This window comes from Taudactylus pleione, unplaced genomic scaffold, assembly GCF_031769625.1.
Source record: "Taudactylus pleione unplaced genomic scaffold, aTauple2 ptg000539l, whole genome shotgun sequence".
Classification (NCBI taxonomy): Eukaryota; Metazoa; Chordata; class Amphibia; order Anura; family Myobatrachidae; genus Taudactylus; species Taudactylus pleione.
Window position 1 is genome coordinate 3,066,194 of NW_028284941.1, and position 12,703 is coordinate 3,078,896.

At 43.5% G+C, this 12,703-nt stretch overlaps 1 protein-coding gene across 2 annotated transcripts in view; it reads right to left on the reverse strand.

The window, feature by feature from the left end:
* Positions 1–12,703, reverse strand: part of DLGAP3 (DLG associated protein 3) — a 500,666-nt gene that overhangs the window by 319,233 nt on the left and 168,730 nt on the right. For both annotated transcript variants that reach the window (XM_088451181.1, XM_088451182.1), the window contains exon 2: positions 7,043–7,127. The gene's annotated coding sequence lies outside the window, so the exon portion shown is untranslated. The remainder of the gene's footprint in view (positions 1–7,042; positions 7,128–12,703) is intronic.

Below are 12,703 nucleotides of genomic sequence, written 5' to 3' on the forward strand. Positions count from 1 at the left end.
TATCAGTGATCCATAAAATAGCTTTGTATGTCCAGAAATTCTGAATATAGCCGTCACCACATCTAGGAGCATACCCAACTCACAGGATATAAACCATTTGTATTCGTGTAAAGGTATCTTTAAAATGCAATGCACTGTCACACGTGAAGCAGTGGCTAGGAATCTAAGTACAGCGTACCCGTTATAAGACAACATGCAGGAACCAGTCACATAAAGGTATCTTTAGTGCACAAATATTTGATTGGAGTACCGAACTCACTAAGGAGTGTCGATCAATCCTATAAAGGTATCTTTTATGTGTACTTCGTTCCACTGGATATAATGATGCAGTTCAGACCCGAAAAAATAAATTTCAACACTTGCAGGTAAAAATGGCCAAAAATGTATTGTAAAAGTTCACATGGACAAACAATGGCAAACTACCATGCAAAAATAGTCCATTCAATATAAAAAAAATTGTGTGGAATACAATAATCTGTATATCCTAGCAAAAATGAATAAAAATTACAAAGGCAGGTGGTCTTTAAAAAACATACCTCAAGATAAAAATGGCTTGTATGAATCACACTTCCTTACAGTCGACGCGTTTCGGCTCATTAGGGAGCCCCGCTCCCTTCCATCTAGCCATGTGACTGAAGTGCTTAATATGATGCACACAATGAGACACGTGCCCCCTCCGCACGGGCCTTTCCTCTTCAGCAATGCAGTAGGCTTTGTGGCAGTCTACTGCGTATGCGCAGGTCTCTGGAACATGGTGCCCGCACTATGTTCCTGGAGACCTCTCAAATGAGTTTGCACAAATCTCTCAGAGAAAATGATGTGGAACTCCGGAGATGTAAGTATAATTATTTAGGTGCAAGGTGTGCAGTGTGGACCCTGCACCCATTACACATATGCCTTTGACTGCACACTAATAATATACAATAATAATATACAAAAGGACTGACACAGAATATGGCCGGGGGCTCTCTCGCAGTATATAGAATAAGCAGAGTAAGCAGTGATAGCGTACTGGGTGACACAACCTGTTAGAGTTAATGTGGCTATCAATATGAAATGGCAACAGACGTGCTGGGTGCAGTATACCTCCAGACAAAGTTAAATCAATGTACTGTATAATGCACTTTGGCCAAGGTACATGTTGTGTTAAATATGTAATGCAGTTGTTTTTGCTGCTGGCGGTTAGTCCCCACTTTGTACAGCTTAACCAGTTCTTAGATTTTATGTATTACAACAAGTAGCATATAACATAGGGATATTACAGGTGTAACAGGGTATGCAGAATATATAAGTAACCTGGCGCTTAGGATGTTGCTGGGCGTTGTAGTGCTCAGGGCATGATTCCGGTAAATACACCAGCAGATGGTAGTATTGGTGCCCTATACACAAGCAGTGGTGATACAGTGTATTTGCTGATTGGTATTGTGGCTCTGTATGCTGTGAGTATCCAGGATTCGACTGTCCCCATAGGATGATAGGGAGTAAAGACGCACAGAGATGCCGTGTATGCACAGTAGCACAAGTCAGAGGTTGGGCCTGTATGGCTCCGTCAGGTTCCAGTGACTGCCAAGTCAGCCTACCTTGTCAGGGTACTGGGAGGAGGCAGCACATGATCTCACTCCTTCCAACATATACTACATTACCAACAGCACAACGTGGACAGAACTAGACATGAGCATTCTGGTGGAACACTTCAGAGAGGGGTGTCTCTCTAGAAGCTGGGGAGGGGCTTTCAAAATTTTGGTATGGGCCCCCAAAATTCCAGTCACGCCCCTGTCAACTACCCAGGACACAAAGCTGAAGTTGTTTATTTTATGTTCATTTGTTTCCAATTGAGGGCTAGGCGGTATCAGTGTATCATTGCCCCAGGTGCTAACATTTCTAGATTCAGCTCCCCTAGCCATGAACAAGTCCTTCTTCAAGAACCTTCATAAGTATGCATGGAAAAAATCTGCAAGGGTATTAGTAATTCATTCCCATGATGGGGAAGTTTATTTATGCAAGTACCGCACATTTGGATTTTATATTAGATACACACCCATAAAGTTTTCACCATCAAATATTGTGCTGTGAATGCTTAAATATTCAGTTTATTTTTGTATGATTGTCTTTGCTGGGTAAAAGGGGTATACCTCCTGGGAGAGACTAAGGATATGGATACCCCTGGCTGGAACACATTGGGCCTGATGATGAGATGCACGCTACTGCAGCCACTACTGCAATGTTCTACGAAGTTGCAGCAGAAATAATATATAAATGCTAGTTTCAGCCTCCCCCTGGTGCACTAGCATTGCACCGGATTGTCTAAGCCCTGAGACACCCACGTTCAATGTCTGTGGAAGCAGCAACACCGCCGGAGGTTCTAAACAATCCACCATCAACGCATCATTGCATTTACCATCTACACTTTCATCTGCCTATAGCAGGTGCAGTGTATCCTCTGAACTCCATCTAAACATGGCCTCTGGGCTGACACGCCTGTGACACTCCCATAACACACCCATGAGACTGTCTTTTTTTTGCGTTCACTACAGACCACCCCCCAGTCACCACTCAGGAGCGCCCTCGGTTTGGCCTCACCGTTCATAATGCCAGCAGTCCCATACGCAACAGCATACACTCAGTGTAACGCATACTCCATAGGGGTTTTCAGACTTTTTAACACATGTACAATAGTAACTAATCGATCAAAGCACAAACATAGGCACTGTGTGCACCTTTGAATCAGACACATTATTTTTGTATGTAGGCCAGCAGGCTCAGCAGCAGCAGGCACAGACAGTCCATGCGTGCCCCAGAAGTGGACATGTGTTGTTTCTACTGAGCCTTCGCTTAATGGAAAGTAACATGGGTGTTAACAAAAAAGTGCCATCTGTGTGGTATGTGCTCACAATGTCAACAATGAAAATGTTGACTGGTAGAAAATGGCGACTGGTACAGAATGGCAACAATCAAAATGTGTCAGTTGAATATTATATTGGCGTTTGCCACTAATATCTTATTATGCATTACTTAATACAAAATGGAAAGTGTTACAGATACAGTTCATGTATATTAATTTAAGTTTTAGAAAAGTTTTTCTATCAAATGTAAAGCTGCTCCTGTCTCTGTATAGGGGAATGTGGCAGGATTAATACTATGGCCCAAATTCAATTACAGTAGCTGTGTGATGGCCATGAAATGCTTAACTGACCTTCTTTATTATAAATTATATCTTGGATATAACTCTGGGTTGAACTTACGCCACTGAATAGACCCGTTTGCTAGATAAATGAGAGCTAGAAGCTGATTGGTTGCTGTGGTCAGCTTCTCCATTTTATCTCTCTCTAAAGTTTGATACATTTCCTCCATAATGATAGTTACAGATGTTCATGGGCCACCAACGATAAACAGAACTTAAAATATATATGCACAGAGTACCAAGCAATTAAAACATTAAAACGTGCAAGAGAAATACAGGTAGGATGTCCCTTTACCTCAAGGCTTAAATTAGAATTAAATGAAGCTCCAGTGAGTTGTATTTTAGATTAAAGGAAAAATTCTATTTAATTAAAGGAGTGATAGTAGGTAGTAAATTTAGGTAATATTTTTACATAGTTGAGTCACATTATTAAGACCACTACTGTACCTACATTTGACATCGGCAGCGCGTAGTCCATGAAGTATGTCACATGCCGTGTGTTGGCTTTGTGGGTATATAAGGTGTGCGATAAGCCATCTGCACACATATCACTCGTTGCTGTCATGGGTAAAAGGGACGATTTATCCGAATTGCAAAAAGGGATGATTATTGGCTTTTGGGCCAAGGGTGGCAGTATTTCTGAAAAAGCGCAGTTTGTGAACTGTTTGCGTGTTGTTGTGGTGAAGGTGTATCGTGCCTGGACAAATGGCACCAGTGCGAATAACCGATGTGGAAACTGCACAGCACCACGTATCATTGATGTGAGAGGTGAACGTCAGCTACGGAGGTGCGTGAGGGCCGACTGACACTCTGCAGTGGAGCAGCTCACCGTCAAAATGATCCTGGGGGCCACCAGACGTGTGTCTAAAACAACGGTTCATCAAACCCTGCTGCATAGGGGGCTTCTAAGCAAATGGATGGTCACTGCACCTATGCTAACGAAGGTGGATCGGTGGAAAAGGATTCAATTTTCACGTCTGTATCAGAATTGAACCTCCGCTGACTGGCGAAGGGTTGCCTTCTCCTATGAGTCATGTTTTCTGCTTCATCGAACCGATGGACATTGGCGTGTCAGGCGAGAAACATCGGAGCGCAAACACCCTGCAACCATAGCTGGAAGAAGACAACCTGGTGGTGGCAGCGTTATGGTTTGGGGAATGTTTTCATGGCATTCTCTGGGCCCACTCAACCATGTGGAAGGCACCCTCAACCGATTTGGTTAAGAAATCATCCTTGCAGAGTACGTACATCCATACATGCTGATTGTCATCCCTGAGAGTGGATGGGATCTTCCAGCAAGACAATGCAACATGTCACATGGCTAGAAATGTCCGACAGTGGTTGGACGAGCACGACCAAGACTTCCAAGTACTTCTCTGGCCCACTAATTCCCCAGATTTGAACCCAATTGAGCATCTGTGGGACCGCCTCGATAATTGTGTTCGCTCTATGGATACTCCACAACGCACCCTCCAGTCATGCAGTCAGCATGGCTCCAGATACCTGTGCCAACCTACCAGCACCTTATTGAGTCACTTCCAGCCTGTTTAGCTGCTGTCCGTGCTGCACACGTTGGTTACTCTGGCTATTAGCTGGTGGTCATAATAATGTGACTCGACTGTATTTTTGCCAGTAATCACATTTCTATCAAGAGCTGTTAGCTAAACCTGGTAATAAGGATCAGCTTAAGATGAAGAGGCCATTGGTCATGCCTGCACATATCACTTGAATAACTTTAGTTAAAATCCCCCTGTTTTTAAAACACACACAGGACTCAAACTCACAACTTAATACAGTTTATATTTGTTCCTGTGGAAAAAATGAAGCAATTCTAACTATATGTAAGCTAGTTGTAATTGTTAACTTTGATCACTGTAGATAAGCTGATCTATGTAATGTGTGGTTAAAGTCTAGTGGGGGGGGCAGCAGATACTGACTCAGTATCTCCTACTAGTATGCGGCACTGCATAGATCTGCTTAGCTTCATATAGTTAGAATTACTAGACTTGCTGCACAGAAGCAAGCAGCTTATGCCTTATGTGTTTGACTGCAGTGCATGAGCTTAAGAGTTCAAGCCCCTTGCATGGCATGCTGCAAATTTTGTGTGCCTCATTCATAATTGTACAAACACGTTGGTTAGAGATATGTACATGCACAGGAACTGCACTGCTCATGTGCAGGTATCTATCTGTAAGTACGCTTGGAGTGTCTCTAAGCCGAAACATGATGGATATGCTGCGACCGTTACTGGCCAGTGTTCATGAAAATGGGGGTATGTTGCAACAGGAGGCCCTGTGTGTATATATGGAGATTTAAATGAAAATACTGATAACTCACAAGTTAAGTGTCTCAATAATGAATAGGAGGTTTGGTGTTTGAATCCCTTCCATGAAGCGTGGCATATTTTAATTAAGTTAGATTAAGTCAGTTAAGGTTATCATTTCCATTATGAAAGCACATACTACATAATTAAAGATAACTCTCCAGTTAATGTTGGTATTAAGTTTGAATCCCATGCAGAATGAGTTGTGCTATGTGTATTTTGACTCAGATAATGATGTAGACTTATATATTGTTTAATTTTAATTATATTTGTATTGTAAGTGTATAGTCTAAGAAGTAGGAAGAGTCGGTTATAGAAAAGGGAAGAGTCTATACTAATTGTTAAAACACTTCCCCTAAAAGAACAGTCAAGATCTGCATCTGGGTCAACAGTCAGAGGCTGACCCGTTCGGAAGCGTGACTAAGCTTCACTGTTTGGTGCTGTGATCAATGGGATGGATGTAAAGCATGATGTGACATCACGATGTCTTGTCGTACATACAGTACTGGGGAGGCAGTGAGCCGGTCAAGGAACCACAAGGAGGACACCAGGAGCCAGATATAGTGGTGAACTGTGCACTTTAACTGTCAGGGATGATTTTTAGTCCCTGACCTCAACTTTCTGACAATAACAGAAACATGGCTCACACCAATAGACACGGCCGCACCTGCAGCCCTTTCACATATGGTCTCCACTTCACCACCACTTCCAGGCATGGAAGCTAACAAGGAGGTGGACTTGGATTTTCCCCACACTGCAAACTCACAGTTCTACAAACTGTCCCATCACTCCAGTTCCCATCTTTTGAAGCACATACAGTACCATGCACATTTTCAGCCCTTTATCTTTTGTATGTTGCTATCGTTTATTGATCATCCTAACATTTCCTATAACATTTTGGATACCTCATGTCTTATCCTCTACTATCCTCACCAAAAGATTCAGTGATTTCAAAATCTAAAATTGAATAGCAACATTCTCTTGTGCGTCAAGCTCTGATTTTTTCTTTTGTAACACTATTCCTGCTCTCAGACCATAAATTGATCACCTGTAAGCTCTCCTACACCACATTGTAAAGGCCTTATGTCCCATGTGAGCAGGACCATAGTACCTCTTGTTTGTTGTGTGAATACCCAGGGGGAGAAGTATCAAACCTTCTAAAGAGGACAGGTGAATAAGTTGCCCATACAGTAGCAACCAATCAGCATCCAGCTATCATTTCCTAGACTGAAGTAGATAACTGATAGCTAGAAACTGATTGGATGCTATAGACTTTTTCACCTGTCCTGATACATCTCCCCCCAGTCGTATTTTATTACTGTATATTTTCTCAACTGTAAATCACTGTGAAGCCTGCTTGCTCTATAAATAAATAGCAATATAACAATGTAATAAAAATGGTAAATAGCCACCTCAGCATCTGAGATTTCGGTTCTGCATACCAGAACAGTATCTGTGTCTATTTTAAGATGCCAAATGTTTCTTACACAGGAAAATGAGAAGGAGCCAGAGGGTGAAATGAGCTCAGCTTTTCTTACCTCCGTAAGACTGACTCTAACATCCCGCTGACTTCATGGTCTGTGGAGCTCCAGTCACACAACTCACAGGATCCCTCGTCATGAGCTAGAGGGAGAAAGAGAGAGAGTGAGGGGAGGTGAATGAGAGAAGACAGCAGAGAGGAATACACAGATGCAGAAACTGATCAGGCAGATAACAGAATAGAACAAGACAGAGAGAAGGGGGGATGGTAATCTACTAATGACAAAAAGACAAGGGAGGTGAAAGATGAAGGGATTATGAATGCAAACAAGACTATTGACATGACTAGTACCTACTATCATATATTGGGGCACATGCAGAACATATATCCATTTGTGGGAAATATCTTGGGTGGATTCACACTGCACATTTACACTCACAAATACAGAGGTAGAACTGGGTTATAACTCTCTGTAGTCAAAGTTCAGAGAGGGCAGTTTTGATGTAATTGCCAGCTATGCAGACCTGGAGGTATGTCTTTTGTCCATAATATAGGGCAAAATGTAAGTACTGGCTGATGATGATGACTAGTAGCAAACAAGCCGCACACACACAGGCATATACAGTTACATCACAAGATGTATACAACTTTGCATATTGATGTACAGTATATATACATTTTGTCGTGTGCACTTCTTTTAAGCCATATTCGACGTGCATATGAGTGAAATTAGTTTAGCGCCTTTAGTGGCTTGTAAGTTTCCTCCAGTATCAGCAGAGTTATGACACAACAATGATATCTACTAAAGTCGCAAGTGATTTGTTAGAGAGCACTATGGCAGGAACGGAGCTAAATCTGCATTACCTGTGTACCACAAACCACCCTCTAATATACAGTACTATCATGCAGAGGCGGACCCGCTGCAGGCACACTGTGGGTTTTATTCTGGGTGCTGAGTGTGCACCACACACACCACAGCCATTATAGACAGTCCACTGCAAACAACTACATATTAAAAGATCAAGGATCATATTCCATTAGGTGTGAAAAGCCGTGATCGGCACAAAAGTATCACCGATTGCGGCTTTTCGCCAGGCGGAAACTATTCGCGTACGCGGAAAGTCAATGCTATGTAATAGGCGAAAAAGTTTTGCCTATGAATAGCCGGCGGAAAAAAGGGCAGAATTGCGGTTTTGGGGTGCAAAGGTGCGGAAACCACTCTGCACCCTTTGAACAGACCCCCAAAGGATAACTGCATAAAAAAAACACAAAAAAAAAAAAGTAACACCCCAAAAAAGTCCTTTGAAAATTAGACGAAAAAGTACAAAGTGGGGGTACATATGCAAAACTAGCAAAATAGACTTTTGGGGGGTCTGATAATATGGGGGAGGTGTTTTTTTTATTGCAGGTGTTTGCTGAAGGTGCGTTTTTTGCAGCACTTAAAACTTGACTTAAGCGATTTTTAACTATGCTTGCACCCATTTTCAAGTACCCCAAATTTGACAGGACTACTTATTTTCACAAAAAAAGACTGCTTAAGGCTATTCTTCACCACTTGTACAAAGCCGCTATTTTGGAGCAATTGACAGCACTTAAGTACCCCAAATAGCTTTATTAGGGATAATCGGGGACATCTACATTGATCCCCAATTTTAACGCATCTTTTGGGGGGTGTCAGGTTGATTTCCCCAATTCTGCCAACACTTTTCGCCTGCTAGAGTTTCGCCAGGATGCATTTTCGCGTACTTTCGAATTGAATACGGCGAATAGCGGGAGCGCACACGATAAATTTCCGCGGCTAAAACACGCGAAGTCAGCAAAAAGTGCGGCATGCGAAAAAATATCGCGGGTGTGAAACTATTTGAATACGGCCCCAAAACGGCCACAAATGAGGGAATCACAGCTTCAAGAACAATGTAATAGAGAGTATTGTCGGCATGTAAAAAACACAATTCCATGTACTAAATTGTGAAATACACAACTCCATGTACTCTTGAGAGTTTAGAAAACTGCATAGAACTATTCCACTGTCACCATGGGAACACTAAATGCACACAGGGAAAGCCATCTTTATCATATCTAATCTCATCATCTAATAAGTGAGATTTGACAGGTCTCTCTTGTCTTTTATCCACAATGATACAAAAAGAACCCCATTAAATAACACGATTCTACTTGCACATTAACCTCCTAGAAACACGTGAATAACATTTTACCTGCATCATTTATAGAACATTGAAATTACATATAATGCATATCATTATTTCATACAATAGCCTAATTTGAATTAAAATGGCAAGTTATTACTTTCTAATAATGGTTTTTTTTTTATGGCTAGGTTTGTATGTAGAAGAATGTTTTATCTCAGTAACATCTAGTTTCCCGGGGCCTGAACTGGTAGATCCAGCACATTAAAAAGCCAAGGATTGCAGCAGCTAGGTCAGGGGAAGCTGTGATGTCACTAGAGCATTTCTGAAAATATTCAGCCAGGACAAATTAGGATTTTCAGATACAGCATTTGGATACATTGAACACAGAATAACTTAACCCCATGCAAACCTCAAGGTTTTTTTTTGAGAGCTGGCAGGGTCACTTATACCCCTTTTACACCGGAGCTAAAACCTGGGTTTTTGAAGGGTTAACCCGGGCAGCTCCCTGGTGTAAAAGGGGAGAGAGTTGGATCGCCGGGTCGAGTGACCCGGCAATCCAACCCAGGTAACTAGCAGGGTTTAACACGGGCATAGCCCGTGAAACCCTGCTGTGAGAACAGCGCACTCTGGGTCACGATGACCTGGAGTACTCTGCTAGCCGGCCGATTGGTCCGGCTTCAGTGACGCTTGGAAATGACATCATCTCCAAGCGGCCACTTTCACTCCGCAAAAGCCGGGTCTATGCAGACCCGACTGCGCTGTGAGCGGCACTGACTCGGGAATATCCAGAGTCGGCGCCGCCAAAATTCCGGGTCTGATCCGGATAGGAACTTTGGCCCTCATTCAGAGCCGTACGCTCTGAGCAGAGCGCACGCTCTGAATGAGGGCCGTCCTCCATAACTATGGAGCGTCCTCCTGGACGCTCGTATAGCTGTGGGTCACCACCCACAGCCTATACGAGCGTGCAGTTTGATGGCCGCGATGGTCTTGACCATCGCGACCATCGAAACTGCGAGCCGGAGCCTGCGGTTGAGGCTTTCAACCGCAAGGCCCGGAGTGATTTTGGCTCTATCAGAGCCAAAATCACTCCCACTGACATCACTAGTGATGTCAGTGGGCCGGCTTCTGACGGTAGGCGTTCCCTTAGGAACGCCCCCGTCAGGGAGGCACGCCCCCGGCACGCCCACCAAAGGGGGCGTGCTGTCAATCAACATCGACAGCACGCCCCCTTTGATCAGACACAACGAGCGAAGGATAGTCCTTCGCTCGTCGCGTCTGGCGCATGCGCACGACGGAGCTCCCTCCGTCGTGCACATGCTCAGTGCAGAACATCGACCCACTTGCGAGCGGACAGCCGCTCGCGAGTGGGTCTGAATCAGGCCCATTGTTCCAACTCCGGGTCAGACCCGGAATTTAGATGGAAAAGGGGTATAATAGAGCGTCCTGATTTTAATAGCAGAAAGCAATCTCACTAATATCACTTTGATACCCCTTTCACACTGAAAATGAAAATCCCAGGTAATTCACTTTTACCCGGTAATTTGCTAAACAACCCAGAAAGGGTCATACCGGGACTAAATTCCCACGTCTCCGGCCCTGCAAAATACCAGCATCAGTTACCTGGGAATTTAGTCCCGGGATGACCCTTTCACACAGGGAAAAATCCCGGTTGTTTATCAAATTATGACCATTTCACACAGGGAAAAAACCTGGATTTTTCTGCAAATTACCGGGTTATATCCCTTTTCCACGTAAATTCCGTGTCTGACCCGCAGTTGGAACAAAGTTCCTATCCGGATCAGACCCGGAATTTTGCCGGCGCCGACACGGGATATTTCCGAGTCAGCGCCGCTCACACCGCAGTCGGGTCTTGCGGAGTGAAAGTGGTCGCTTGAAGATGATGTCATCTCCAAGCGCCACTAAAGCCGGATCAATCGGCCGGCTAGCAGCGCACTCCAGGTCATCGTGACACGGAGTGCGCTGTTCTCACAGGAGGGTGTCACGGGCTGAGCCCGTGTTAAATCCTGCTAGTTACCTGGGTTGGATTGCCGGTCACTGGACACGGCGATCCAACCCACTCCCCTTTTACACCAGGGAGCTGCCCGGGTTAACCCTTCAAAAACCCGGGTTTTAGCTCCGGTGTAAAAGGGGTATAAAATTGAATTACCCGAGATTTTTATTTTCTGCATGAAAGGGGTATCAGACAGAAAATGGCAAAAAACCTGGCACGCAAAATGCCGGGAAAAAGCTGGGTTTTTTGCAATTTTGTGTCTGAAAGTGGTATTACCAGGTAAAAGTGAATTACCCGGGATAGAGAAAGGTGTATCAAAGTGACTTACTTTTCCACACATTTTGGTAATTGCATAAAATGCATAAATAATAACATATGTAAAACACATAGATGAACATACTGTAGATGTACCCTTATAAAGTATGTCCTGAGAAGGGCACACTTCTTTCTGCTAACATCCACAATGTGAGATTCTGTCCCTTTATAGGGCGGGATATATCAAGCATCGCAGTTTGGATGTGATACATCCCGCCACTTACCGTATGCATAGTGGTGGTAAAAACACTGGTACGCACGTACAATTGCAATTACAATCACAAAAGAGCACTGCTTTGTGATCAGAGCACCAGCCACTGCATATGCGAGCCACAGGGGACCCTGGGAAGGACCATATTGGATCCCTCCCAGGGACTGCTCCGAAAAGAAGCACATAGGTTTCTATTAGGCACTGCCATCTCTAGGTGGCATTGCTTAATGGGAACAAGCTCTGGAAAGTTTTGCTTTCTGGAGCTTTGTACATATGGGAAATGCGTTCAAACCTTTGAAAACTGTAGTGTTCAGAGTTCTAAGCGCATTTTAGCATTCGTACATCCAGCCCATAGTGTTCAAACCTATGTAAATACAGCAATTAAAGCAAAAATCTGTGATGCTAATTATTTCATTTTAATCAGGATGTCACCTTAGAATACTTTGGAGTCCCAGAAGGGATTGTTAGTATTTTATATTTCCTCCAAATTGTGTGCAGTTAAGAGATAATTCATATTATAGTATTCCTGCACAGTCTGATCCTGTCTCTATCATATTCTACAAAATCCTGAATTTATTCCTTATAACCGACAGTAAAGTGATCTGACAAAAGAGTGAAAATAAGTGCTATATGTGTCTAGTCTGATGATTAACAATTTTAGATAAGACTGTCTGTGCCTGATCCTAATAATCTGCAGTAAATGGAAACCCTGCACTTCTGAACCTGTCCTGATAATCTGAATCTCAACCTACTCCCAGCTGTGGCAGTGGAAAGCAGGACTGTATCTAGTGAAATCCTGCAATGCAGTACTGCTAGTTAATGAAATGCTCGTATGAGCCTATTAGCATTCAGCCAGAGGAGTGTCTCCTCCCTGAGACGCAATGTTCCCAGGGTAAATATCACACTTAGAGAAGCCCCGTCTCAATACTCACATCCACACCAACAGCCATGTCTTTAACTCTCACAACACTGGGCACTATACTACGATCTGCAATAAAGGGAGGGATTACAGGTGGTGGGTACCAATGTGAA